The 24573-nt window shown below is 34.8% G+C and overlaps 1 long non-coding RNA gene and 1 other non-coding gene across 2 annotated transcripts in view; one reads left to right on the forward strand and one right to left on the reverse strand.

The window, feature by feature from the left end:
- LOC123791476 (uncharacterized) overlaps nucleotides 1-24573 on the reverse strand; it is a 507626-nt gene that overhangs the window by 151839 nt on the left and 331214 nt on the right. Inside the window, exons 8-10 of the long non-coding RNA XR_006779388.2 lie at nucleotides 21049-21201; nucleotides 8928-9006; nucleotides 7204-7281 (exon numbers count right to left, since the gene is read on the reverse strand). This is a non-coding gene — a long non-coding RNA (uncharacterized LOC123791476). The remainder of the gene's footprint in view (nucleotides 1-7203; nucleotides 7282-8927; nucleotides 9007-21048; nucleotides 21202-24573) is intronic.
- On the forward strand, nucleotides 21041-21204 carry LOC123791596 (U1 spliceosomal RNA). Its single transcript, XR_006779459.1, has one exon. It is a non-coding gene; the product is annotated as a U1 spliceosomal RNA (small nuclear RNA).

The raw sequence follows: 24573 nt of genomic DNA on the forward strand, positions 1-24573 counted from the left end.
TGTTTCTGTTGGTGCTGCTAAAAACCCTGCACCATCCCAGATAATGCATCCCATAGCCACTCTCCCAGCCCTCCCTTCCAGGGCCCTCACGTTTCTCTCCTTTGTGCTTCTAACACCGCCAGCCGCCCGCAGTTCCTGCGCGTACTCCCGATCTCCCAGTATCAGTCTGGTTCTAGTGAGCACTCCCGAGCTCTCGGTTTCAGTCTAGTTTGAGAGTGCGCTCAGGAGCTCTGGTTTTCAGTTTGGATGCACATGCGCTCCCAGCTCCCAGTTTTAGTCCGGTTCCAGTGAGCGCTCCAGAGCTCAGGTTTTCAGTCTGGTCGCACGCGTTCCCAGGCTCACGGTCTCAGTCTGCTCTCTCTTGGGTGCCAGTCTGCGAGTCCAGCCCGCTCCCCAGTGCAGGTGGCTACTGCTTCCCAGCACCTGAGCGTGTGGGCTCCCTCCCCCTTACGTTTATCTTTCGATATCTTTGCGCGGATTCACGGCTCCCCACTTCGTACCTCAATATTAAGCGCTGGAGATGTTCATTTGTAGAGATCCAGATGTATCTTCCTGCATCTCAGGCTGATTTCGTGGGTGTTCAGGATGGTCTGGTACATATCCAGCTCGACTCAGGGGACCAGCTGAGAAAGGGGATCCCCTACTCCTCCGCCATCTTTTCTGCTCCTTGCAGAAAGTGGTCACTTTTCTGTTCATAGGGTTTCTGCTACTCTTTTCTTTGTTCTCCAGTTGCATTCATAGGTATTCAGAATGGTTTGGTAGCTCTCTAGCTGAATTCCTGGGACCAGATGAACTTTAGGTCTCCTGATCCTCTGCCATCTTGGAACGCCCTCCCTGTTTGCTCATGATAGGCTCCCCAGGAAAGAGACTCTGAGATAGAAATTAGCCAGCAGGAGGCTTATTAAAGAATGTTCTTGTGATCAACACCAGTGAGGCTTATCCTGAGTGGTGGCAAGTGGAGTGGGGCTCTGCATTTGCCTGCCAGATTCTTAAAGTTTATACAGAGGCTTCAAGGATTCAGTCAGCTACACAGCTCAGATTGTCTCATCAGCCTTTCATTGCTTTTTTCATTTAAATTATTTATATTATCATCATTGAGGGATTCCTCTTCTTTTTTTTGGAAATATTTAAATACAAACCAAGAGAATGATTTATATTACACATTCATTTTTCACAAAGGATAGTTTTTAAAAGTTTAAAGAATAGTTATTAAATTTTCTAGAAACAAAATGTTTATCTTCTTTAATCATATTACTATTTTATCAACAGATCATTAAACTATTTTTATTTTAAAATATAAACACCCTTTTCCCCCCCAAAATTTTATTATCCACTATGAAATGACAAACAGTTTCCAGAAAAAAATAGCAACAAAGCAAGGGGGGAGTTGATTTAATAATTACGTTTGAGGTTACGAAAATAAGTTAATATAAATATACCATACTAGCGCAAGATGTTAATAACTAAGCAAGGGGAAACTAAGCAAGGAGTGTATAGTGTAAGAGTATGTGGGAACTCTATACTTGTCATTCAATTTTTCTGTAAACGTAAAGCAGCTCAAAAATAGTCTATTAATTTTTAAATTTACTAATAGATATTTCTGACATACCTATTACAAAAACAAAACATCTATAGCAAGGAAATAATAAATAGTTGACACCTTCAAACACTGGCAAGTTTTTCTGGAGGAAAATGAAACTTTTGTACCCTCAATAGACAATTTTCCAATCTCTAAGAAAATGCTATTTTACAGAAGTACTTCCTAAAATGTTCTTCAGAGTTCCAATTAAAAATGAGTCTTTTAAATTTACTCCTACTGCTGCCTCATACATGTGAGCAGTGCATGGTAAAGACCTTAATCAGAGTTATATTTATTTTTATATACTTGGAATTTTACTTTAATGCCACTTGTCAATTTCATGACACTGCACGTAAGTCCCTATATGACATTACAATAATTTCTCTCCTCTATAAACTATATGATAATTTAAAAAAACAGACGCCCCCTAAAGCATTCTCTCAGAGTACATAGCCATTTTAAAACCTTACGAAGGAAGAACCAAGGAAGACAAAAATCAACCTTACATCTGAATACGGATACAAAATTCCTAAATAAAGCATTAGCATACTTGTAGTTTATCCTAGCAATGAAAACATGGTTTCAACATGAGGACAATATACAACATTATCAGATCAAAAAAAGAAAAACATAATAATCTGATAATTATACAAAACAGGTGATGAAATTCAAAACAACACAGGATATTTGCTACCACTACCACTATACAATATTGTTCTCATTGTTCCAGTCAATGCAGTAAAATAATAAAAAATTAGACATGTCAATATTTAAAAAGCATAAATTTAAACCATTATTTAAAACATGCTAACAGAATGTTCAAAAAGTAAAGTTAAAAATTAAAATTAATAAGATAAATGTTTTACACACACATGCACACACACAGACTTTTGTGTAACAGCAGTATCAACCACAATTGGAAATTTGACTGGACCTCATTATTCATTCTAATGAACAGAATATGGCAAACGTGATGGCCTATCACGTTTAGATTAGATTACAAAAGTTGTTTCTGTTTTGCTCACTCACTCTCAACATGGCTGGTTCTGAGGGAAATCAGCAGACACATTGTATATAAACTGACTTCCAGAGAAACCCATGTGGCAAGAAACTGAGGGCAGCCTTTGACCAACAGCAAAGAGAAAATAAGGTCCTCAGTCCAAAAGTCTAGGAGGAACTGAATCCTGACACCACCCTGGAAGCAGATCTGACCCTAGTCTAGCCTTGAGATGATTACAGCCACCCGAACACCTTGATGGTAGGTTTATAAAATACCTTGAAGCAGAGACATCCAGAAAAGTCATGCCAGAACTCCTGACCCACAGAAACTCTGAGATAATATTCTTTTTAATTTAGTAAAGTTAGTAGTGTAGTTGTTTTAAGCTGCTAAATTTTGAAGTTAATTTGTTATATGGCAATAGATAACACAGATTTCAACACAAATATAACAAAACTGCTGATGGAATTTTAAAAGCTAATACTACATTACCTCTAGAAAATGTTAAAGAATTGTCATGATAACTGATAAGAAGGGCAGTGGGGAGAGATTTCTTTTCCTGTCATGTACTCTAAAAGCACAACCATTAAAACAGGATATCTATTTAAGAATAGACAAGAATGGAATGAAAATAAAGTTGAAAAAGAAAGGCTATCTGTATGGGGATAAAGGAAGCATTTGAAATCAGTAGAAATGATAGCTAATTCAAGCAATATCTGCAGGACAAATGAGTTTCCTCTTAGACCAAAAAAAAAAAAAAAAAAAGACTAAAAAAGCCAACATCATTATATATACCAAAAAAGTAACTCAAGGTAGATTAAGGTGCTAAAAGATTTAAAAAGAAAACCATGTATTTTTTTAGCTGGTGAAGAAGTTCTTTCTAAATAAGAACAAAAGCTAAGACAAAATGGAAAAAAATGGACATATTTAATGGCCTAGAAATTTAAACCTCCTTTGTTATTAAAGATACTATTAACAAACTTGAAACAGGAGAGCCAAACTGAGAAAAATGTTTGGGAAATACGTAGTAAGAGTAATATATGTAAACTAAAAATATATTCCATGAAAGAATAAGAGAAAGAACTCCAGAGAATATTTTAAAAAGCCACTCAAATACGGATCTCCCTTGACTTACAATGGGGTTACCTCGAGACAAACCCACCCTAAATTGAAAATATCCTAAGTTGAAAATGCATTTAATTCACCTATTCTACCTAACATCATAGCTTAGCCTCACATACTTTAAATGTGCTCAAAACACATATTAGCCTACAGTTGGGCAAAATCACCTAACATGAAGCCTATTTTATAATTGTCACGTATCTCATGTAATTTATTGACTACTATACTGAAAGTGAATAACAGAATGGCTGTAAGGGTACAGAGTGGTTGTGAGTGCATGGGTTGTTTATCTTCCTGCTCATGTGGTTGACTGGGAGCTGCACTTTGCTGCCACCACCCAGCATCCTGGGAAAGTATCATAGCATTGCGCTGCCTATCACTAGCCTGGGAAAAGATCAAATTTCAAAATGTAAAGTGAATGTGTATTGCTTTTGCACCATCATAAAGTCAAAAAATTATAAGTTGAAGCACCCTAAGTTCAGAGACCATCTGTGTATATTTATATGTATGTATGTACATTACATGTAGATTGGGTGTGTATTTATGTATGCAGTCAACCCTTGTTATTCAAAATTCCCTATATGAGAATTCTCCTACTTCCTGAAGTTTATTTGGAACCTCAAAATCAAAGCTAAGTAGGCATTCACAGTCATTAGTGGACATACACAGGCTGTGAAAAATTTGAGTCTCCCTATATGCGTGTGCCCACCTGAGGTCAAACAAGGCAATGTTCTGCCTTCCTACTGACGCTCTCAAACAGCAATGACCAGAGGATGGAGACAGTAGCAGGCAGTGAGGTGGAATCCAAGAAGCTCTAGCTCTGGGGCCAGTTGACCAGGGTTTGAATCCCAGGTCTGGCACCTGTTAGCAGGGCAGCCTCAGGCAAGACACTTTTCACTTTTGGACCTCGAGTTCTCTTGCGTAAAAATTTAAAAAAAAAGAATCTACCAAAATGAGTTGCTTCTTTGAATTTAAGGTTAAGATTATAATCTATATGAGATTATATGTATATGTGTGTGTGCGTGTGTGTTTCCACTAAGAGCAATTGTTCAGTATTTGCTAATCGACTCTGTGTGCACGTGCGTATATACAACAAACATCTAAAAATATTCAACCTCATGAGTAATGACAGAAATGCATGCTAAAATAATACAAACTTTTCCTGGTAGACTAACAAAAAATAAAGGTTAATACTATAAAGTTTTGATGAGGATGTGAAGGAAGTAGTACTCTTATAACTGCTGGGGGGAGGGATACAAACTAATACAAACTTCTTAGAGATAATTTGGCAACATCTAGGAAGGCCAATCAATGACTTCAAAATCTATCTCACAGACACAAATATTTCTTTAGACTGCAAATAAAAATCAAGATCATCCAAATGTCTATCAGTAGGAAAATGGTTTAAAATACATAGTCCCATCCACACTCAAAAACAGTTTGAAAAATTATGGAAAATAAAATACAAACATACCAAGTACTGATGTACATTTTAAGTGAAAAATTTTTTTTAACTTTATATGGACTATATATGTATATACATACATGTAATGTATACTTCTTTTATACACATACACACACACATCAATACATAAGTATAGATAAAGAGATGTTTTTATAAATATATAGGAAAAGACCTGGAAGAATGCCCTCCAAACTGTTTCTAGTAGTTACGTACAGGAGGATAGAGGAATTTTACTGCAGGAGGCTGGCAGGTGATGTCAAGGTTTTATTGTTATTTCTGCTGTTGTTTTTCACTTAATACTATTATTCATGGATAATTTTATTTCTTTAAAAAGAACATGCATTCTTGTATTATTTTTATAATTTAAATTTTGTCACTTACCATTCAAAAATTTAACTAATTAAACATGTCACAACTTTTAGTTTTACTTATAATTCTTAGCCTAGGTTTTTAAAAAAAAATTCTATCATTATCCCCCTTGCCTACTTAGTACAAAATAGTCGATACATTTTAATAGAAGTGAGCTGGTTTCCTTTTCTCTGTAAAGAACATACTATAAAGATAGTACAAAATCTAGTATGCACTAACTTGTCCAAAATTTTCTACACGGACATAATAGAATTTATTTCTCCCATAAAGACTTAGAGAATCTTCTTTCATTTGTTCATTCTGAAATTTTTTTTTTTTTTTAAAGATTTTATTTATTTATTCGACAGAGAGAGACAGCCAGCGAGAGAGGGAACACAGCAGGGGGAGTGGGAGAGGAAGAAGCAGGCTCACAGTGGAGGAGCCTGACGTGGGGCTCGATCCCATAACGCCGGGATCACGCCCTGAGCCGAAGACAGACGCTTAACCGCTGTGCCACCCAGGCGCCCCTCATTCTGAAATTTTTAATCATTTGGCAACTCTGTTCAAATTTCAGCAAAACTTACAAAACTGATATGGTTTACTCAGAGGGTATAAATTATATCATTAGAAACAGCAATGGCTTTATTTTTCCCTATGAAACACCATATCATACATGGCAACAGAAAATATGTTATTTTCCAATCCCCAAAGTAACTATTATGTGTGTCTACAAGATCATTTAATTTATTCTTAACGATTCGAATCTTTTCTTAGGGTCAAAGTCATCTTTTATATCAACTTGCTTTTACAAATTAATGTTTTGAAGGAAACAGTAAAAGTCAAGTTGCTTGGGAGTACATTAAATTATATGCTAGTTAATAGTGTTAGAGAGATGGCTTAAAAATAAATTGCCCATAATACCTTTTAATAAAGGCACTAAATGTACTTTTTTATTCTGTGTTAAAAGCAGATGCCTATTTGGCACTGTTTGGAATCCCATTTGCCATGTATATTTTGATTAATATTATGCTGGGTAATCTGCTCTATGTGGTCTAGGTTCAGTAACCTCCCTGTAAAATAATGAGCCTTCAAGAATAAAAAATACGCTCACTATAAAGTTGCATATTCTGAGAAGCAGTGAACGTATTCAAATAAAATGAAAAAATGAGGTTTTCACCCAGTAAATTTGCTTGAAGTGAAACTTACATTTCTCAATTTGTATTTAGCTGTCAGTCTGTGCACTAAAAACTGGACGAGCTATCAACCTTTTGCATATGTTTTCTATAAATACCTTTTCTTCTCTGATTCAACTGCCACAGGACTCTGCAGAAGTAGTGGTCTTAGGGGAGCTTACAGCAACTGGGATGCAGCCAATGGCAGTGAGTTCCCACACTAAGTGGCATCTTCAGAAAAGGACCAGCACTCATATTTTATGCAATATGTAACATGATTTACCCAGGGTTGTCAGAAGAGATGAATTTCAGCCAATGCAAGGTAATGAATAGTAATCTATGCTGCATATATTTGACTTATAACCCTTGGCATTTCGAAACAAAATTCTTTTGAAGAATTCATTTTATACGTCATAAACTTTTCTATTGTTTTTCCTGTTTGGGCTGTCTTTGTCATCAGACTGCTCATGAAAGTATTCTTCAAAATTGTAAATGAAGCAGTATTTTTGAGAATACTCACCTAAGACTTTCTTTCCAGGCAACACTTGCAATAGGAAAGTTAGTAGGGTAGAAAATGGTAGGTTCATTAAGTCAGAACCTGGGGAGGAGAAAAAAACCCAATGAGTTGTTTGTCCATGATTATGAGAAATTTGTTATTAAAATGCTCTTTTCTCTCATGGAACAGTGTCTTCTAGAAACATAGAAAAATAATTTTGCTACATGTATTTTTACATATTTGGAATGAAATTTAAAGGCTCAGCTAGCATGCAGATATGATTTTTTTATTCAAGGTATAACACTTTCCATTAAATGTAAATATAGCTACTTCCCAAATTTTCTGTTGACGTAAGAGACACCATGTTTTAACGGTCATAGTTAGAGAACCTAATGAAAGGCTTGCTTTTGCTGTTGTCCCTTGGGTGACTGCTATGAGATCATCTGGATAATCACACAGCTTCGCATTCAGTTGACATTTCCTTCTTTGTCTCCCTACACACAAACACACAGGTGCTTTTTAGTGGTTCTCACATAATATGTTAATTACAAGTATCTAATTAATGTTTAGCATCATATTATAATCATACATAAAACACATAATTTTAAAACCTGCCATCCACATTTCTGTGTGTAAGATTATATATTTTCAGATAACCTCCATAGAGAGATTTCAATATTTGGTTATGTTCGTAAAACACAAAATATGAGAAGAAACGCCTCCTACACACACATACATACATTATTTTGCTAAATACACATACGCTTTCCATGCAGTATGGACATTGCCCCTGAAACTGCGTCTGCTTTCTCCCCAGTGATTCCATTCTGAAGTTTCTCCTGGCATATCCCTTTGAGTTCACAAAGGAAACTTGAAGCTGGCCCCTGTAACAAGGCCCCAGAGACTTTGCATTTGCAGTAGCTCCTTACATCTAATAATAGAAAACAAGACTTGGGAATAGATATATCTTCTCGATCTTATGAGGACTGTGAAGGCTACTACTTGAATTATTCATTGAACAGGGAATAGGAAGATTATGTGACCACAGCCCACCTTTGCAACTGAACATTTTAACATCATTATAAAAAAACATGTATTACAGATCTGTTATGGGGCTGAGCCAGGCACTGTGTACACAGAATTTATGAGAATTACCCTCCATAAATTTCCAGTTAAGACATAACTGAATATCTGTAAGACAGACAATGAACATCTACTTATGTAAATTATATAAATATGTCCATAAATATGTTACCCAGAGGTGAAAGCGTACACACTGTATATAATTAAACAAGGGTTTTGGGTTTTGCGGGTTTTTTATATCCGCTTTTCTAGGCCAAGAAGTAACAGAATGAAGATTTTAATAGAGGAGTCAGAGCAAATAATAAACTTCCGTATTCTCCAATCTTAATGTTTCCAAGCCCACAAATTTTATATATACTGAGTATAAATTATTTCTAATTCGACCATTGTTACCATGAAGTTTTGACATAGGTCACCAAGCTATCTTTGTAAGCTTCCCTAACCGAAGATAAATTGAAAAGGCAAATTAAGAAGACTGTGCCTGTGTTGACACTCAGGTTGGTGAATGATTTTGTTCTTCCTATTTAGCTAAGTCCTGAAATGCTGTTCTTAGGTGGACAGTAGATGCTGTACAGCAGATGCATTCATGGATCATTTTCATAATTTAATAAGACATTTATTTAAAGCCTAGTAATTTAGCCAGAATTTTTTTTTTATTCACTTACTTTATGTTTGTCACTATTCTGGGCACTGGAGAAACTGAGATGACCAAGGCACAGCCTCTGCTTTCAATAGGCTCCTAATCTAATAATCAGAGAACAGTAATCAGTCAAATAAGTGAATAATTATAATAAAATACTCTGCATGCTGTGTTGAGAGAATTCAGAGTACTATCCAGTCCAGAATAAGATTTTCAGACTGTATCCCATGGGACAACCACAAGTTACAGAAATAGAGAAAAAAAATAGTGGGGACTAGGGGAAGGGTGACCAATGGTGGGGACAAGAGGAGCATTACACAGTGAGAACCTTGTGACAAGTCTAAGGCATAAGGGAATTTTGTCTCTTTGAAGAATTGCTTGTAGGGGAGGGTACAGGAGTGGCAAAATATGGTTGGAAAGAAACCTGTCATGACAAGGCTTAAATCTAAAGCAAAGAGGTTTAAATTTAATCTCAATAATAAGGGAATCATTAAAGACTTTTGGACTATTAGGAGGGAGATGTCGATCATACGGCCCTTTTAGAGAAATAACTCTACTAGCAGTGTAGAAGACAAACGGGAAAGGACAAAGGATCAGCCAGGAAAATTGAGACGGCAGAAAATTGCGGCAGGAAAAGTCTGAGGTTTTCATTGTTCTTGTTGATCTTGTTCTCATTAAGAGGTATTTCTACAGTGTGGTGGTCCTGTTTTGCACAGTAATCTGCAAAGCCTATACCTACCCAACACAAATACTGGCATTCGTTATTTTGACTAGCACAGCTGGCAGAGCCTTGGAAAGAGTAAGCCTTTACAACCAAGAAGACTAACCTGTTGGGGTGCCTGGGTGGCACAGTCGTTAGGCGTCTGCCTTTGGCTCAGGGCGTGATCCCAGCATTCTGGGATCGAGCCCCACATCAGGCTTCTCTGCTGGGAGCCTGCTTCTTCCTCTCCCACTCCCCCTGCTTGTGTTCCCTCTCTCGCTGGCTGTCTCTCTCTGTCAAATCAATAAATAAAATCTTTAAAAAAAAAAAAAAAGACTAACCTGTTTCTCATTCCAAACAAAAAAAATAGTAAAATGTTACAGCCAAAAATAATATGAATGTATTGTTATCCAAAATTCTCCATTGATTTACATGAATCTATTGTCTCCACTCCTGAATAGTTCCCTCATCTTCCCCAGTGGACAGTCAGGCAAGTTTGTAAGAACGATAGCAATCAACTTTAAACATACATTATTGCCTGAATTACACTACATATTCTTTGTTTACTAATAATTAGAAATATTAAAATAATTATAAGTAATCGCCTGCTTATGCCGAATGATGAATTAGTATATGGAGACCATCTTCAGTGGGAGCGTTTCAGTACTGGCAAACGATGAAAACGATCTAAAAAGGTATTTGGGATGTTCCCAGGCTCAGACTAAAGGTAAACATTAGTATCTAATTACCTTCCTTGACTGCTCTCTTGAATCTAGAAGCCTGCTTGAAGACAGCTATACCAGAACAATGTTTAAAAACGGCACTAGCAAGGAACTCAGATGGAACATTATCTTTGGCCAACCTGTATAGTATCCTTAGCTGGATTACTTGTACTTTGAATAAATTTTCTCTTGTTTATTTAAAAGGTTATTGGGAGTATGATCTTTATTTTCAGAAAATGCATAAAAAGGGTGACAAAACTAATATTCAGGACAGGAATAGTCAAACAAAAAGACTAAAACCTAATGCTTTAGCCGAAAACAGGTGAAAAGAAAATCATCTCTGGATAGATAGATATATGACTATGTTACCTTAGGATTAGAACTTCAGTTTTGTTGGCCCCAAGTGAAGTTGAGTAGTCAGACCACTCCCCTCTATGTGCTGCATTTTTATCCCTTCTTTGCAATGCCTCATTAGAGAGAGAGAGAGATGATAGGTAGATGATTGATTGATTGATAGATAGTTGGGTGATAGATATTAAAGCCCATCAAATTCAGGTCACTGGGAAATTAGTCAATTGTAAGATAAATCTGAAGAAATTACAGAGATCATAGCATGGAGAAAATTTAGTTGAGAGAAAGAGAGTTTATGGGACATGGGAAAAAAGAAAGAGAGGGCTCAAAATTCATCAAAGAAGTCTAGGAAGAGAGGAATTCTAAAAAAGAATATATATAGAATGTTGGATAGGCAGTAAGAATTTTGCAGAAAGACATAAACTCCAGATACATGAAGGACAATAATCCTCAAGGAGCATAAATAAAAATAAGCCAATACCTAGACTCACCACAGTCAAATGCATAATGCAAAACAGAAAGATACTACTTTAAAAGCTAGCAAAAAAAAAAAAAAAAGAATTCCCATCAGAGGTAAACTGAAATCTGACTAACAGCAATGCTGCAAGTCATTGTCAGTGGAACATTATATTTAAGTGATAAAACAAGATAAATGAGAAGAGAATTATATGTTCTGAGAAATTATCTTCCAGTAATAAGTACAAAGAAGAGAATTTTTAAATAAACAAAATTGAGGGAGTTTACTAAAACCAAACTGTCATTAAAGGAAATATTAAAATTAGACTTTAGAAAGAAAGAAAATCAACCTAGAAAAAATATTGAATATATGGATAAATCTACAGTAATGTTGATGGTATATATAATAACAATGTCTAATTTAAGAGGTGCTGTTTATTATAAACTCCGAAGAGAAAAAAGACTATTAATAAGCACAAGTTTTAAGTTAGCAGTGATCTCAACAGGGAAGGGATAGGTGATCAGGGTGGAGAACACACCAAGCTTCAAAGGTACAGGTACTATTTTATTTCTTAAGCTGGTGGTGGGTACACAGGTATATGTTTTAGGTATGCTATTTGGAGAATATTACATACCATATATGAAAATTTAACCTAGAGTGTCTCATTCTCTAACTACCCATGCTATAAACTAAGTACATTATAGTCTGTAACAATATTACACACATATTTTAACACTGTATTCATTAATTTTATCATGTCCCATTTCCTTAACTAGAGTATCAGCCTGCTTTACTCTATATTAACATGTTCAATTATTAAGACTTTGGGGCAGGAAGGTCCTCAATGAGTAAGTATCATTCAAGTTATTTGTCAGATGGTGATACGTAATAATATTAAGGATACAGTTGTCTCAGCTAAATCTCTACAGCATTTAACCCAACTTTACATTCCAAAATTTTTAAGTTGTTAATTAACTGTGCTTAGCATTTCTGTTTTGCATATTACTCACTACTTTATTGCCTAGATTCTGACTTTAACATACCTTTTCATATAAACAACTCCCATATCCAGAATGATGGTGTCCTGTACAAAACCACAGAAGCCCTAAGTAATTAATTTACTGTGGGGCGAAGTACTGTATCAGGTTAGTCTACTCCCTTCAAAGAGCTGTGGACCCAAGAGCCCTTCAGTTTTACAATTTGCTGAGGTATAACAGAGCTTTTAGCTGAGAAGGAAGGAAGGAAGGAAGGAAGGAAGGAAGGAAGGAAGGAAGGAAGGAAGGATAGACTGTAGGAATGAAGAAAAATATACTAGAGGTAAAGGTTTTAGGGTGTGTGTGCACACATATGTGTACTTGTTGTAATCCAGCCACATGAGAAAACAAAAGAAACATAATGCCTTTTTTTTTAAATTAACTCTGGTAAATTGAGTAACTGTTTCTTCACAAGAAAAGAGATAAGGGATTCTTCTTTTCTTCCTTCCTTCCCCTTCCTTCTTTCTTTTTCCTTCCTTCCTTCCATACTATTTTAAAACAAAATAGATAAATGACACAGGGTCTCAATTTAAATGTTCTCACCTCAAAGAAAATACCTCCTACTCTCCACCCTAGGATAAGATGTCTATGCTGTACTATATGAAAAAGAATGAAACTTGACCACTCTCTCACACCATACACAAAGATAAACTCCAAATGGTTGAAAGACCTCAATGTGAGACAGGAATCCATCAAAACTATAGAGGAGAAAATAGGCTGCAACCCCTTTGACATTGGCCACAGCAAATTTTTTCATGACACATCTCCAAAGGCAAGAGAAACAAAAGAAAAAATGAACCTGTGGGACTTCATCAAGATCAAAAGCTTCTGCACAGCCAAGGAAACAGTCAAAAAAACTAAGAGGCAGCCCACGGAATGGGAGAAGATATTTGCAAATGACACTACAGATAAAAGACTAGTACCCAAGATCTACAAAGAACTTCTCAAACTCAATACACCTGAAACAAATAATCAAATCAAAAAATGGGCAGAAGATATGAACAGACACTTTACAATGAAGACATACAAATGGCTAACAGACACATGAAAAAATGTTCAAAATCATTAACCATCATGGAAATTCAAATCAAAACCACCCTGAGATACCACCTTACACCAGTTAGAATGGCAAAAATGGACAAGGCAGGAAACAACAAATGTTGGAGAGGATGTGGAGAAAGGGGATCCCTCTTACACTGTTGGTGGGAATGCAAGTTGGTACAGCCACTTTGGAAAACAGTGTGGAGGTCCCTTAAAAAGTTAAAAATTGAGCTACCCTATGATCCAGCCATTGCACTACTGGGTATTTACCCCAAAGATAGAGACGTAGTGAAAAGAGGGGTCATATGCACCCCAATGTTCATAGCAGCATTGTCCACAATAGTTAAATTGTGGAAGGAGCCGAGATGCCCTTCAACAGATGACTGGATTGAGAAGATGTAGTCCATATATATGATGGAATATTACTCAGCCATCAGAAAGAACGATTACCCAACATTTGCAGCAACATGGACAGGACTGGAGGAGATTATGCTAAGTGAAAAAAGTCAAGCAGAGAAAGACAATTATCATATGGTTTCACTCATTTATGGAATATAAGAAATAGGAAGATCGGTAGGAGAAGGAAGGGAAGAATGAAGGGGGGTAAACAGAAGGAGGAATGAACCATGAGAGACTGTGGACTCTGGGAAACAAACTGAGGGCTTCAGAGGAGAGGGGGGTGGGGGATTGGGATAGGCCAGTGATGGGTATTAAGGAGGGCACACATTGCATGGTGCACTGGGTGTTATATGCAAATAATGAATCATGGAACACTGCATCAAAAACTGGGGACATACTGTATGGTGACTAATATAACAAAATAAAAATTAAAAAAAATATATGTTATTCTTCACCTTTCATAGCATGCATACCACATGATTGCAATTACTTGTTTAATCATTAACTTAGATTGGATTCTCAATAAGCAGTCTGAGATGGGATACAGGAGACAAATAACTTATTTAGAGTGTGCTCTCAGAAGAAACATGCATGGGCATGGGGGAGCAAGACAAGGAAGAGGAGGTAGTTAAGCAAAGATGTGGTTGGGGCTTGAAGTTTAGCTTCAGTCTAATTCCACGGGGGGCGGGGGGGGAGCTTTGGAACATAAATTGTCCCATAGAATATATCCAGCCTTAAAGAAAGGTTATTATACTTCTAGACACAGTATCAGTTAGTCATTGCCTACAGGTTGCCTAAAGGCAGTCGAGAGGCGGAGGCTTAAATCCCAGGCTTCTACAAGCAAGATGGCTCCAGTACCCTTTCTATTATGAACTCAATAAAACAGATAGGAAACATTATAGCAAAATTCTACCATGGCAGTTGGAAGGAAGGCACACCAAATGAATCAACGGTTCCCAGGAGATCTAGGCAGGGCACCAATGAGTCTGTGGAAATTGCCTTCCTTCTCTAAAAGTGTAAGTTCACTAATGACAGAGGCAGTTTGAGCCTTAAGGACTGAAGCACACAAGCACATATTAGTGACTTAAATACTTGTAGTAAGAATGGATAAATAAATAAATTGGTGGAAATATTCGTCAGTTAGCAAATCATGTTTCCACCTACTTTAAATTCCCTATCATCTTAATGAGAACTGGCACTGTAGCTGGACTGAATGCATTGGCATTCAGCAATCACATGTGAGTGTAGAGAAAAGCCCACCAGAATAAAATATATGTGATACCTACTGTGGTGTCCAGAATGGTTATTACGGTTTTCTACATAATTATTTTTTTTCAAAATCTATTCATTATTTTGGTCAGTACATTACTTTTGTACATAAGTCAGAACATAAAATGATAGCTATTTACCTAGGACATGGTTAAACGGAAAGGCAAAGAAGTCTAAGAGTCAAGGAATTTTATTAGCTTGTTACCTTAACAAATTAGCAAGCCAATGAGTTAATGTTGGTTAGTTTATGTGATTAACCTATTACTATCCACTATTAATGATGTATGGCACATATGTTCATAGATTTACAATATTAATGTAAAATATGTTATACTATTTTTTGCCTAGCTTATGTCATAAGCATTTTAGTTTTTCTGTATGTCCCTCATATTTATAGTAATAAAGATATGTGCACACACATACATTCACATATGAATGCATGCATATTTTATCGGAATACATTATATATTGGTAAAATATTTTAGTATGGCATACTTCTGTTCTTGAATTGCTATCATTGTTAAAGATAGAATGAAAATACTTGAGGGTATTTTTGCTTGAGTTTGATTGTTAAATTGGAATAAAATTAGGAATGAAAGTACAATATTTAAGTCTAAGCAATTTAATTTCTCTGCCCTATTGCTTTTCAGAAAGACTGCACTTAATTACTAAATTAGCAGTAATGAATGAATATGGTAATTTCTTTTCAGTATAGCCAGCATTGGATGTTTTGGTTTTTGTTCCTTTGCTAATTTTAATTATGTAAAAATTAATAATGTAAAATATTATCTTAAGAATGTTTTATTTTACCTTGTTTTGATAAGAGAGAGGCTAATATTTACCTTATTTGTCAATTTTATTGCCCCTTTTATAAACTATCTTATTGTTTGCCTGTTAATTTATTTAGAATTTCAAATCTTTCTTACAAATTTGAATATATATTACCATGATCATATTGAGGAAAATATTTATAACCTATATACTAAAAATATTATTATTTTATTTAGGTTTCATCTTTTTCCCAGAAAATTATTATGCACACATACTTTCATAACTTTAAGTAATTCAAAGAAAAATGTTATTCTACCATGGAGCTTTAATTATTCTATTTCATTACTTTCTACTTTTTCTTTTGTTTAATGTTCATTTTTATCAATTTAGTGTACTTGCCATTTATTTTAAAATAAAGTAAGATGGAAATAACATTTTTCCACAATTGTTCCAAACACACTTATATAATTCTGTTTTAATGTTTTTTTAATTATGTTATCATACAATAAAAATTGGTATACAGTTACTGATATCTCAGGTCTCTACCTTCTATTTCACTCAATGTCTAAAATGTTGCACAAATTGTAGTATTTTATGTATTGATACTAAATAATATGTTCTAATGTTTGATGGAGCAGGTCACTTTTTTATTATTTAACAATCTTACATATTTTCTTCTAATAAACTTTTTCGAGTTTACTTTTTATGAAGATTATATTACCAAGTTCAAATTTTGATGTAATTATTTAAATTGGAATGTTTTATATACATTAGTTAAAATTTGCATTTTTGGAAATATAAAATAGTCCCTTGTAAAAATAGGCTCTATATCTCTAATTATTCAAATTTTCACTTAAATCTTCCAATGATAAGATTATGCAGTTTTCATATAAGGTCTCACCACATATTAAAATTCCCTAAATATTTATTCCTAAATATTTCCTGTATTTGTTTCTCTGATGAATCTCTCCCTCTTTAAAATTATATTTTCCAGCTTTGTTAATTTGGATTCTAGAAATACAAGAAAATTTATATATTTACACTATGATTAGATATGTATTTGTTTATGATGGATTTACATGAATATTCTAAGTGTATAATTTCATATGTATGTATAAATATATATGCACATATATATATAAATACACTCCTGGTCAATACTTATTTCTCATTTATTTGTCTTTATATTTGCATTCTCAAGAAATCTAAATGTTTTATTAAGAATACAGAAGTATTATTCCTGATTTTAAAGTTAATCCATTCCCTTTAAAACTCTGGAAATACCTTTTTCCTATTCTATTAAAAATGCATACACATGACTCCGAAAACCATAAAACACTGACAAAAGATAATGAAGATGACACAAACAAATGGGAAGTCTATTCCACGCTCACGGAATGAAAAAATTAATATTATTAAAATGTCCCTACTACCAAAAGTGATCCTCAGATTCATTGCAATCCCTGTCAAGATACCAATGACAATTTTCAAAGAACTGGAAAAAATATGAAATTTGTATGGAACCAAATAGCCCAAGCAATCTTGGGAAAAAAGAATGAAGCTGGAGGGATCACAATCACAGATTTCAAGATATACTCAAAGCTGCAGTAATCAAAACAGCATGGTATTGGCACAAAAATAGACACAGAGATCAACAGAACAGAATAGCTCAGAAACCCACACCTACATGGTCGATTAAACTACAACAAAGGAAGCAAGAATATGCACTGGGAAAAAGACAGCTCTTCAATAAATGGTGCTGAGAAAACTGGATAGCTACATGCAAAAGAATGAAGCTGAATCATTTCCTTATAACATACAAAAACAAAAAAACCCCCCAAACCTTAAAATGGATTAAAGACCTAACTGTGAAACCTAAAACCATAAAACTCCTGGAAGAAAACATAGGTAGTAACTTCTTTGGCATGAGCTGTAGAACCATTTTTCTAGATATATCTCCTCAGGCAAGAGAAACACAAATAAAAATAAGCTATTAGGATCACAGCAAAATAAAAACTTCCACACAGAGAAGAAAACAAACAAATCAACAAAACAAAAAGGCAACCTACTGAAAGGGAAAAGATATTTGCAAATGATATATCCAAAAAGAAGTTAATATCCAAAATATATAAAGAACTTATATAACTCAACACCAAATAATAATAATAATAATAATAATAATCTGATTAAAAATGGGCAGATGACATGAATAGAAATTTTTCCAAAGACGACATACAGATAGCAAATAGAAACATGAAAAGAGGCTGAACATCACTCATCATCAGGGAAATACAAATCAAAACCACAATGAGATATCACTTTACACCTGTCAGAATAACAAGGATAAAAAGACAAGAAGTAACAACTGTAGGTGAGGATGTAGAGAAAAGAAAACCCTCATGCACTGTTGGTGGGAATGTAAATTGATGCAGCCATTGTGGAAAACAGTATGGAGGTTTCTCAAAAAAATTTTAAATAAAAATATCATATGATCCAGTAATTGGACCACTGGGTGTTATTCCAAAGAAAACAAAAACACTAATTTGAAAAGATACTTGCTCCCCTACGGTTCATTGTAGTATTATTTACAATAGCCAAGATATGGAAACAACCCAAGTGTCCATCAAAAGATGAATGGACAGGGGGGCCTGGGTGGCTCAGTTATTTAAATGTTTGGCTCTTGATTTTGACTCAGGTCATGACCTCAGAGTCATGAGATCAAGCTCTGGGTTAGGCTCCATGCTGTGTATGGAGCCTGCTCAATTCTCTCTCTCCCTCTCCTTCTGCCCCTCCCTCCCCACTTGAGTTCACTCTCTCTCTCTCTTAAAAAAAAAAAAAAGTTGTATGGACAAAGCAAGATGTGGTAGATATATAGATATACATACATATACACACTAGAATATTACTCAGCCATAAAAAAGAATAAGATCTTGCCATTTGCAAGATGGACCTAGAGTATATTACGCTAAGTGAAATAAGTCAGAGAAAGACAAATACCATATGATCTCATTTATATGTGGAATCTAAAAAACAAAACAACTGAATAAACAAACAAAAAGCAGAAACAGACCTATAAATACAGAAACAAGATGATGGTTGCCAGAAGAGAAGGGGAATGTAGGGATGGGCAAAAATGGGTAAAGGAGACTGGAAGATATTGGATTCCTGTTACATAATGGAAGTCATGGGGATAAAAGATAAGGGATAGGGAATATAGTCGATGGTATTGTAACAGCATCATATGTGGTACCTCTAGCATAATGTAGTGGAATTACTACATTGTATACCTGAAACTAATGTAACATTGTGTGAACTATATATACTTCAGTTTTAAAAATGCACACACCTGTACACTCAGACATACATATATGTACATAGAGAGTACATAAGTGTTGCTATTGATTGCAATACTGGTTTTCTATTTAGCAAGGGAGAACTCTTTTATTTTATATTGTAAAATGCATTCATTAGGGTCTGATTTTAAATTGTAGTAAATACTATTTAGACATCTATTAAATCGTTACATATTATTTTCTTATTTATCTGGTTGATGTGGTATTATGTTAAATTTTCTTGGATTTCAAAGAGGAAAAAATCTCCCACTTGTTAATAGAGTAGTATTCTTTGGTATAGCAACAGAATTCAAATTCTTAGTACTTTATATAATTGTCAGTCTATCTTTATCAGTGAGATGAGTGAGTTGTTAGTTTTGTCATTAAACAGGATATGGAAGTATTGACGCAGGGTGAGAAACTAGACACTTCAGAAAGTTATTTTAAAGAAAGACAAGAAATTATCCCAAAAAGCAAACATCACACATACACATTTTTCCTAGGGCAAGTCCAATGAAAAAATGGTCACATTATAGTTGTGTTAAATTTTAACAAAGGATAAATATAACCATCAGGAGTATTTTCAAGTAACCATCTCTATAACTGCCAACAATGAGCAACAGTGGGTCCTTTAAAAGAAGAGTGCTCTTTCACATGTTGTTGTAAATAAACAGAAGAATGCTTTTGCCATCTGGTATTTATGATTTTATTTTAATTATCTACTTGGGGAACTACTTGAAGTAGCTCATTCCTTATATAATAAATTAATGGTTCTTATCTGCATAAAAATTGAATTATGGATTTCTCTCTTAACTATTCTAAACATAGAAAGAAAAATATTCCGGATTTCCCTAAAATGTGTGACATGCCTCTGAACCCTTGCAAGGCAAGCGCTCCTTATTTCGTCAATGTCTTAAACTCCTCTTTCACCTTTGAAACGTTTTTAATATATAATCTTTCTTGATTCTACTGGCAATCTTGCAGAGAGTGTTCCCCTCCCCACTCAACTGTATCTTTGTCTCTAGTAGATGCAATGGAAATACATAGGTTTAAAAGCTAAAGAAAAAACAACAGAAATTCAAATCCTAAATCTGTTACTTACTAACCATGAGAAACTGAAGGATTCACTGAAGGATTTCATTTTCTCTTTACCTAACTGGATACTGTCCCTTCTCTCACAGGGTTGGTTTGAGTCTTTTATGAAAGAATGTGTGTTAAATCTCAACAAAACTAGTTTATCTTCACTGTATTCCAACACTTTTAATGTTTGTATTTATATTCATCATAAAATTCTCCTGTTACAATGTTTCGTCAGTCTACTTGAGGTCAAGGACTATGTTTTATTCATCCTTGTATCTCATGTTTGACTCAATGAGTCTGGGAAATCAATTACTGTGCTCCAACCTCTGGGAATCAGAAAGACCAGAAAGTGCCTGCCCAGTTAATTCTTCAAACTCGTGTATGTATTTGTCGAGAGTGCCCCCTGTGGTGCTGGTACCTACTGTGTATTACTCCGAATACACAGGCATTAGTCCCTCACTAAGTGCTTGTTGATAACGTTTGCAAGAAAATAAATTGATTTTGTTGCCTCGTTCCACTTTGCAAAATATATAATGGATATTTCCTATGACCTACTTATACAAAGTTTTTATTCCTGTGTGTCTGATATCTATTTAGTGTCACCATCAGTCTGGACGGTGGCTCTCAACACTGTGACTTTAGAAAGCTCCAGGAGCCTCTGTTATGGACAAATCCACATGGAGCTGTGAGACACAGGTGAAAAGTTATAAATTGAGTCATTTCCTCTATAGAAAATGGAGTACTTGGAGCATTCTCCAGGGGCATAAATCCACAGCAGGGGGATCACCGCACAGTCTAGGCTGCGGCTGCTCTGGAAGGTTTTTGCTCGCAGACAGTCCCAAGATTTCTAGGAAGCAACCCTTACGCCTTGGTCCCTCTGCTACTTCCAGTCTTTTGTCATTTATCACAGCCACAAACAAAATGGTTCTGAGACTTTGAAATATCTAATAAGAGCTATGCCAGGTTAAAAGCATTTCCCTGAATACTTACATGGCAGGGGAGTTACCGTGATCACGAATGTGGTTTTCTCAGGGTGAGGCTCATCCTTTGCACTCTGAATGTGCTGACCTCTGTGATTTCCCCAAACGTAGGAAACTTGACCGCATGATTTGTGGTAGCAGGAGACTGCAATCATACTTCCCCCTGAAAACAACAACAACAACAACAACAACAAAAATCACTTCCTTGAGGCAGATGCAGACAAACGTTTCTTGGGCTTTAAGTTGACAAGATTGGGTTGAAAGGAAACCAATAACTGGGTATTGTAGGTAATGATTCACGCCAAATCATTAGGAGAAATAAACAATTTCCACAGAGCACTAAACAATCTCTCGTTGGATTAAGATGGCAATACTAAGGAGAAGGGAAAGTGAAAGTAGTGACTCACATGATGCTGATACTATTTTGACTTGTCCCAGCTGTTACTACTAGTGTTTCTAATGGATAATCAAAGCATCAAGACATTAAAACACATTCATAATTGTATGGAAAATGGAGCTCTGCCCACCTTAGAGTCAATCTGTTGTTATCCACTTAACTTAAACTATTTCTGTTTGTTTTGTCCATAGCCTATAGCAACCATACAATGGTTTTATCCCACAAATAACAACCCTTCCAAATGCCCAGAAGCTATATGAAATTAAGACCATACAAGTCCACTATAAAAGGGCCAGTATATTCTCTGTATCTCTGTCTCTGTCTCTGTCTCTCTCTCTCTCTCTCTCTCACACACACACACTTTCTTTCACATATACTCACGTTTTTTCTTTATTTCTTCTTAGGAAAAAATGATAGGTATTAAACAAGGATTAACTTATATTTTTTTAAAAAGGGAAATTTATTTGCAAGTCTGAAATGCATTTTGATTATATCTAGAATTGTTTACACTATTTCCAAGAGGATATTGTCCCAAGAGCACATTCTCTAAGGGCTTGGAATTTTTATTATTCTTTTCAAAATATTCTATCAAATAATTTCCTGTCAAATTATATTAAATGTTTTATTTATAAATATTACTTTGTAACATAATTGTTTAGTAAGTACACCATTTAGTATTCCACTATGTAAAGGAAATAATGATTTTACTTACCAAAATTAATGCTAACCAAATTAATTATGTAGTCCCTAATTATGCTTTAAAATATTGGTATCAATCCCTTCTAGAAAATACAAAGACATTTTCTGCTTTTCATAAATTCATCAGTTAATGTTAAGTAATTGTGAGTAATACATTTCTTTGGATTTCAAATAAGCATTCACCTACTCAGTGCACTAGCTGAGGAAAAGTCAGTTAAAAGACAGTCTTGTGAGGTTAAAGTAGAAAACTGTATAAATCAATATCTTGAAATGGAAAATAGGAATTAAATGTTGCAAAGTAGGAACTCACAAATTGGCAAGAATGTCTATCATAAGAAGTAATCTATTACAAACTAATCTGGACCAACCAGATGTTATCTCTAATAGTACAGAATCATCAGAAGAATTTAATCATTTTCCTGTGAACAATTATACAATTAATTGCCTCTCCTGACCTTCCAGTTAAGGTTAGACTCTCATTGATGAAATTTTCATAAAACAAGGCCAATAAAAACCATATTTACACAGGGAGCTCTGAAAGAGATCCCAGTAGTCACAGCTGAAGCCATTTGAGTAAAAATAAATAAATAACAATAATATTGGGTTTTAACAAAGAATGAGATAATTATCCTTGAGTCTGTATTGATTTTATTTTTTTATTTTCATACTTAGAATTTTTATGCAATAGTATTGACTTTTTCTCTTGATATACAGTTCAGTAAATTTCGACATATGTATGGATTTGTGTAACCACCACCACAATCAAGATACAGAACAGTTCCATCACACCACAGAACATTCTTGTGCTAGCATTTTATGGTCCCTCCCTCCCCTGACCCTACATCAGTCAATCACTCACCTGTTCTATATAGGTAGGGGTTTTTTTGTTTTCTTTTCAAATGTCATACAAATGGAATCATACACTATATAACCTAAAACTGGCTTTTCTCACTCTGCTTAATTTCTTGCATGTATCAACAGTTTGCTCTTTTTTGTTTCTGATTAGTATCCTGTTGTATAGATATGCACAGTTTATTTATCCATTCACCCACTGAAGGACATTTGGGTTCATTCCACCTGTTTTTTGTTTTGTTTTGTTTTTTGCAAATATGAATAGAGCTCCTCTAAACATTTTCATAGAGATATCTGTGTAACATTGGTTTTCAATTCTCAAGGCTAAATACCCAGGAGTGGGATTGCTGGGTCATATGGTATGTCTATCTGTAACTTTGTAAAAAAAAAAAAAAATACTGCCAAAATGTTTTCAGAGTGGCTAGCTATACCATTTTGCATTCCCACTAACAATTTATGATCTCCACTTCGCCTGCATGTTGACAGCCCTTAATATAGTATTTCTTTTTTAATTTAGTCATTCTAATATATGTGTGTAGTGGCATCTTATGATTTTAACTTGCATTTTCCTAAAGGCTAACAAGGTCGCATATATTCTCATGTACCTTTTGGCCAACTGTATCTCTTTTTGTCTGTTCAAATCATTTGACCAATTTTAAATGTACTGTTTGTTTTCTGGTTGTGGAATTTTAAGGGTTCTTCGTATATTCTGAATACGTTTCATTTTGTGGAATATGTAATTTGCAAATAGTTTTACCCAGTCTATAGTTTGTTTTCATTTTCTTAAAGTCTCTTTCACAGAGCAAGTTTTTAAATTTTGATAAAGGGAAATTTATCTTTTTTTTTTCTCTTATGGATCATGCTTTCAGTGCCATATTTAAGACTTCTCTGTCTACCACCTGGCCACATAGATTTCCTCTTACATTTTCCTCTAAAAGTTTTATAGTTTTATGTTTTACATTTAGAGCTATGATCCACTTTGAGTGAATTTTTGTATGTGAGGTGTGAGGTTTAGGCTGAAGTTCATTTTTTTTTTCCTGTTCCTTTCATCCAGTGTCATGCTGTCTTGATCACTGCAGCTTTATATTAAGTCTTAAATCAAGGCATATAATTCCTCCAAATCTACTTTTCTTTATCAGACTGATATAATAAATATTTGAGTAAATAAATGCAGAAGAACATTTGTCTTACAGTAGTACTGGAAATAACATAAAAAGAATGAGAAAATCATAAAATCACCACTAGATCACCACAGTAATAACAGCTATAGGCAATATTCACTGACGAATACTAAAATTTTCAGTCGGCAAAACATTAAGAAGGACCAGGAAAGTCTCATGTCCTCTAGGTATCTTCCCAAAATATTTATGTTACTATAATGGTTTTCACACATATTTCCAAATCCTCCTCCCTGAAGGAGATGGAGCTTAATCCTCCTCCTCTGGAGTATGAGCTAGATTTAGCGACTCACAACAAATAGAATATGCGAAGGTAAAAATCATAATTTTATGCTGGAGAAACCTAGCAGACAGCACTTTAACCAAGTGAACATGGTTAGCAACACCAATAATAAATCATGCTGATATT

Source organism: Ursus americanus, chromosome 5, assembly GCF_024610735.1.
Source record: "Ursus americanus isolate L20-20 chromosome 5, mUrsAme1.1.p, whole genome shotgun sequence".
NCBI lineage: Eukaryota > Metazoa > Chordata > Mammalia > Carnivora > Ursidae > Ursus > Ursus americanus.